General features: G+C 40.2%; 1 long non-coding RNA gene across 1 annotated transcript; it reads right to left on the bottom strand.

Annotated features, from left to right (window-relative positions):
• Window positions 1-546: 546 nt before the first annotated feature.
• Window positions 547-3,473, bottom strand: LOC117301626. The gene is made up of 5 exons (XR_004520341.1): window positions 3,432-3,473; window positions 2,459-2,515; window positions 1,806-1,899; window positions 1,387-1,535; window positions 547-733 (listed from the first exon to the last, which is right to left on the bottom strand). It is a non-coding gene; the product is annotated as an uncharacterized LOC117301626 (long non-coding RNA).
• Window positions 3,474-5,640: the final 2,167 nt, after the last annotated feature.

Raw genomic sequence — 5,640 nt, 5'->3', positions numbered from 1 at the left:
CACCCATTCGTGGGTGAAACTGTCTTCCGCCACAGAAGCATGACCGTCCACCACAAACAATGTCAATGTTTACAAACTTATTGTTTACAAAAAAACTTTGTAGAACACGTTACGTGACGACCGTATAACTGGAGGTGCAAAATATTTCCCACAATCCTTTGCGGGACGTCAGATTTTTGCTATCTGCAATAAGGTCTATATTGAACCCTTGCAAGCGCGTCACATGCAGCAACTGATGCCACGCTCACCATGTTGGTGGTCAATAGGTTTACGTGTAAATGCCGCGTCGCCTAAAATGCGCACTTCACTGAATAACACACGTTTACATTGACCACCAAAATGGTGCATCCAAGATTATTCTGATGATGACGTTAGGTGAATTGGGTTAAAACTCATGTACACTACATAACAAGAGTGGACCTGATAACAAAAGTCCACATAATGTAGGGGATTGAAACACTGTGTGAACTTGCACACATTCACACAGTGTTATTTGAAAGTGTTGAAGAATATGATGCCCCAACCCACCCACCCCAGTTATGCCAGTGTTTACGCCACATCTTCTCTGACAAGTCTCAATCGTGAGGGGCCCAAAATGTCTTACCAGTAGAGACTTGATTTCTGCATGAGTGGAATGATGTCTTGATTCTGCATGTCTGCAGTGAAGCATTCCAGACAGAATAGCGACTGGAGAATGGCGTTCATGTAACACGTATTACCAAGATTTGAGAATCTGGCGGAAAAAGTGCACAAATCAGACAAATCGTCACCAACATTACAAACGGACACACACAAATACAAGTAAAATGTAGCAATCCGGGAAAACAGCAATGAACATTTTTAAAATCAAGCTCTGTAAAAAAAGTTATGGGTATTTTCAACTAGCTTTCTAACAATGGTTTCTTGATGCTTTGAACTTTATACATGCGTCGAAGATTGCAAAAAGGCATTTTCCCGTTTTCACAAACTGACACCAGATAATACAACAAATAAGCAAAAGATAAAAAGCACATTGCACATTGAGACATTTGAGATAAAAACTAATTAATGTTATTATTGTTATAGATGGTAATGTTACATTGGTGCTAAAGAATATTAATGCAGTACCCGTATTGGCAGTTCGAATCCTATGTTAACATCTATTATAGCGTTGTGGTACCCGCTGCCAAAACATAGGATTCAAACTGCGATTCACGGTAGTCTTATTGGTAAGACACTGCTCTAGAATTGCAAGGGTTGTGGGTTCGAATCCCACCCGAGTAACATGCTGGTGATATTTTTCCACAGCAATCGGGAAAGTACTGAGTATACAGTGCTAACACACATCGGTGAAAGGGTAAAAAAGTAATAATAATACTTTTTTTTTTAAGTGTGTGAATGACCTACTCTTGTAGACTGATCTGAGACGTCTTGACTGCTGTGGGGATGCTCTTCTGCCTCCAGCCGGGTAGCTTGTGATCGGGTACAACCTCTTTGAGTTAGAGACGCTCAGGAATCCAGGGGTACGCTTTACCGTGACGTTACAGTTGGTTTGCCTGAGGGGACAAACAACATTAAGAATATGGGACTTGAGGCATTGCACGGTGGGGTATCAATAACCTAGGTATCAATGTTAGCGATAACAACATGCGTATCTACTTGCTAGGTAGATTTCCTACCTTCTGCCTAGGTAGTATTTAAGAAGCAGGACAGTTCTTTTCAGAACTGAGAAGTCTCATCAGGTTGTGAGGACAAATAGAACTAATGCCATATAAAAAATAACATGTGTTTTTAAGGCCCCACTTTAAAAAACCCAATAAACTCACCTTGATTGTAGCAATGCATCCGTGGCAGAGTAACCAGCAATCTGGCGCCCTCTACTGTAGAAAGCTGATGCATTGGAAACCGGCTTGGGGGCAGCTGCAAGTCAGGGTTTAAAAAAAGAATTCACTAGTATTCTCATACTTTGTATTGTTACTAAAAATGACACTTCATCTAAGCCCTAAGCAGATATAGGCACGGGAAAATTCTACATTTTAGATGCTCTGTGGTGCAATCTTTGGTAAATTTTGAGGGGGGACATTTGATATAGTGTCCCCCACCCTTCTAATAAGTTGTGTCATCCTTATAGCCCCCAGGATTAATGCCCATGGCGAGACACAGGGTTGGTCTTACACAGTGCAATACTTGGGCTTCATGATTAAGGTGGTCAAAAAGATGGGGGGACATTTGATATTGTGCCCCCCTCCCCTTGTCACCCCCCCCCCCACCCCCACCTATTTGATGCCCACCACCATTAGTAGGATTTGAAAATTTGTATGGTGGAATTGTAACTATAAGAACATTTTGCGATAACACTATGTGAATCTCTTTATGAGTAGTGTTGGTTCGGAAAAGAACTATTGGTTAAAGACTCATGTTTCTATTAATATATGCTGATCATCTACAGGAGAAAAATCATAAGAAAGACTGTACTTACTGTTTGTCTAGACGCTACTGCTCGTCGAAAGTACTTCAGTAGGGTTCTCTACGCAACCTAAAATAAACGACAAATATCGGACAAATTTACATCAGCTGTGTAGTTGCACGTTTTGTGTGCATTTGATCACTAGGCATAGTTAATTTTTTACAGTATTACATTTGAGAACCACCAGTTCCTTAAAAGCTCAGATATGCCTAGTTCATTTTGATGGGTCATAATAAATAATTTGCAGAAAATAATTAACTATTTGTCTTTTTAACGACAAATAAAGCATCAAAGTCTTTTGGGAAAAGAAATTACACACAAATTTCACAAGTACCTACATGTGAGGTGAAACTAAACATGGATTTGAAATCACTAACAAGGCAATTATTTTTTTAGAAACCTCTTTCATCAGTGAAAAGGGTACAAAAGAATTTAGGCATTGCATGGTGAGGTATCAATATATATTTGGTTTGCGGTAACACCATGTGTGTTTCTACTTGCCAGGTAGAGTTTGTTCTTAGAGAACTGTCTTTCTTTATTCTACTACCACAAAGAGTAGATTATCAGATTTTTGAGAGACTTGTTCTGAAAAGAACTGTCCTGCTTTGTAACTATACCCGGGCGGAAGGTATAGAAAATTGGCTGGGACAACTACTTTAGCTTTATAGGATCATAATTAACTGCACTACCGCGGAGTCAATCTCTTGACGATGACTAGAGCAAGCTAGTCAAAACGTTGAGACCAATTCAAGAACTGGATAGTGATTTGGTTCCCTATTGGGCAATCCCTATAGGCTTCTGCTTGATTTTTGTTGATATGTCTCTACTTATTGTTGCTGTGTGTTTTGAAGTTTTTAAAGCCTAAGTGAATAAATAAATAAACAAATAAATAATTACTTGATGGATTGGAATTGGACCAAAATTAAGTACAGTTTCAAGAAAAAGGACAAAGCTTTATGGAAAGATTTCTCCAAACTGTAATAACCTGGTTGTCTCTTCGTCTTTTATCCATATGCTTCAAGTCCTCTGCATTCTTCTCACTCAGCCTCTTCCTTGATTCAACCTCTTCCCTGCAAACAGTCAATCAAAACAAACAAAGCTCGGTAAATAACACCAAACTCACAAATCTCAACTCATGTTAATCCGGCATGGGTAGGCCTATCGTCTTCTTGATACTCCAAGAGTTTATGAAGACGCACCAAAAATTCAATCCATACTCAGTGATACCGCCTCTTGAAATACATAATTCTAAAAACTCCCCCTTTCTGGAGCTCCAGCCCTGGCCCCACGCGTCGACCTGGTATTCTTTTAAAACGTGAGAGCCCATAATTTAATAACAAGTATGCTAGTAGTAGTACAATAATTTCGCTGCATTGGCCTGCAACCCCCCCCTCCCCCCTCCCCCTGGGTTAAACAACAGAGGAACTGCAGTTGAAATGACCAGATAGAGAAAGGACCAATAATACTATAATTAATACCAGTATCAGCCGCCAGACTTGAGATTTGCTGAATTGGGCCCGCCAGACACCCCCCCCCTCCTGGGTTAAACACCTGAGGAACCACCTAAAACCAAGTTGAAATGACCACTGATGACAGTATTCCCAATACGCTTGCCCTATACACAGAATTCACTGCTTCCATAAGCGCTGATTCTTTGCTCACGGTAAGCAGTGCCATGAAATTGGGCGCAGCTGGAGCTGTTTATAACCGGCTTTCTGTGCTAGCCTTTCAAGCGTAGAATGCCTAGAAACGTGCAGTAGGCACGCACAAAAGCCAAAATTCGCCGCTAACCCATGAAATATGCTTGCCGTATACACAAAATTCCCTGCTTCCGCAAGCGCTGATTCTTTGCTCACGGTAAGCAGTGCCATGAATTGGGCCCTGCTGGAGCTGTTTATAACCGGCTTTCTGAGCTAGCCTTTTAAGCGTAGAATGCCTAGAAACATGGAGTAGGCACGCGCAAAAGCCAAAATTCGCCGCTAACCCATGAAATACGCTTGCCGTATACACAGAATTCCCTGCTTCCTTAAGCGCTGATTTTTTGCTTACGGTAAGCAGAGCCATGAAATTGGGCCCAGCTGGAGCTGTTTATAACCGGCCGGCTTCCGCGTGTCAAACCTACGTACGCCAATAATATACTCATGCCGAACGCGCAATTCTTAGCTTTTAGTAACAGGGCGTAATCTATTTCTAAGCGCGCGCGAATATCTATTTCTAAGCGCGCTTTTTAACAAAAGGGCATTTATGAATGGGAATAAAAGAGTAGTGACTTGTTCTTAAACGTATGTTGCCGTGCGATATAGGCCCTCGCCTTCTGCTCGGGCCTTTATCACCTGGCAACGACCCTGCTGGTTTTAAACGGCCAATAAAGAACTCGTCGCTTCCCTTTTGTTCCCCTATCAAATGTCCATCAATTGAACAGATAAACAGTTCTTGAACTTGGTTCATGAACTGCTCTAATGAACATGTTGTGAACTGTTTAAGGCATGTTCATGGACTGATCATGAACATTCTTGAAAGTTCATCGAGTCAAATTCCATTTTACCTGATGGGGTAGATTGGTTAGATGCATAGAGCTATATATACATACGTATATACAGCTGATGACAATTAGTTAACAACAGGGTGGACCACGTGAAGGTTGTCATCTCCCACCCCACAAAAGGGATCGTAATACATCTGAGTGTGTAACCATTACAACAATTGCTTCTTTGTAATGTTACCCCCTCTAATTATTATTTATTATTATTATTATTTTATGTTATTATTATATTATAATACCTTGTTCGTGAGTACTCTATACAGCTAAGACAATGGCATTACCTTTGTGATTAAAAACCTTGTTAATGAGTACTCAACACAGCTAAGACAATGTCATGACCTTTGTAATTATAAAACCTTGTTAATGAGTACTCTATACAGCTAAGACGATGTCATGACCTTTGTAATAATAAAACCTTGTTAATGAGTACTCTTCACAGCTAAGACAATGTCATGACCTTTGTAATTATAAAACCTTGTTAATGAATACTCTATACAGCTAAGACAATGTCATGACCTTTGTAATTATAAAACCTTTTAATGAGTACTCTATACAGCTAAGACAATGTCATGACCTTTGTAATTAAAAAAACCTTGTTAATGAGTACTCTACACAGCTAAGACAATGTCATGACCTTTGTAATTATAAAACC

Source organism: Asterias rubens, chromosome 17, assembly GCF_902459465.1.
Source record: "Asterias rubens chromosome 17, eAstRub1.3, whole genome shotgun sequence".
Lineage (NCBI taxonomy): Eukaryota > Metazoa > Echinodermata > Asteroidea > Forcipulatida > Asteriidae > Asterias > Asterias rubens.
The sequence above is the reverse complement of the archived record's forward strand: the minus strand, read 5'-3'. Positions and strand labels throughout refer to the sequence as shown.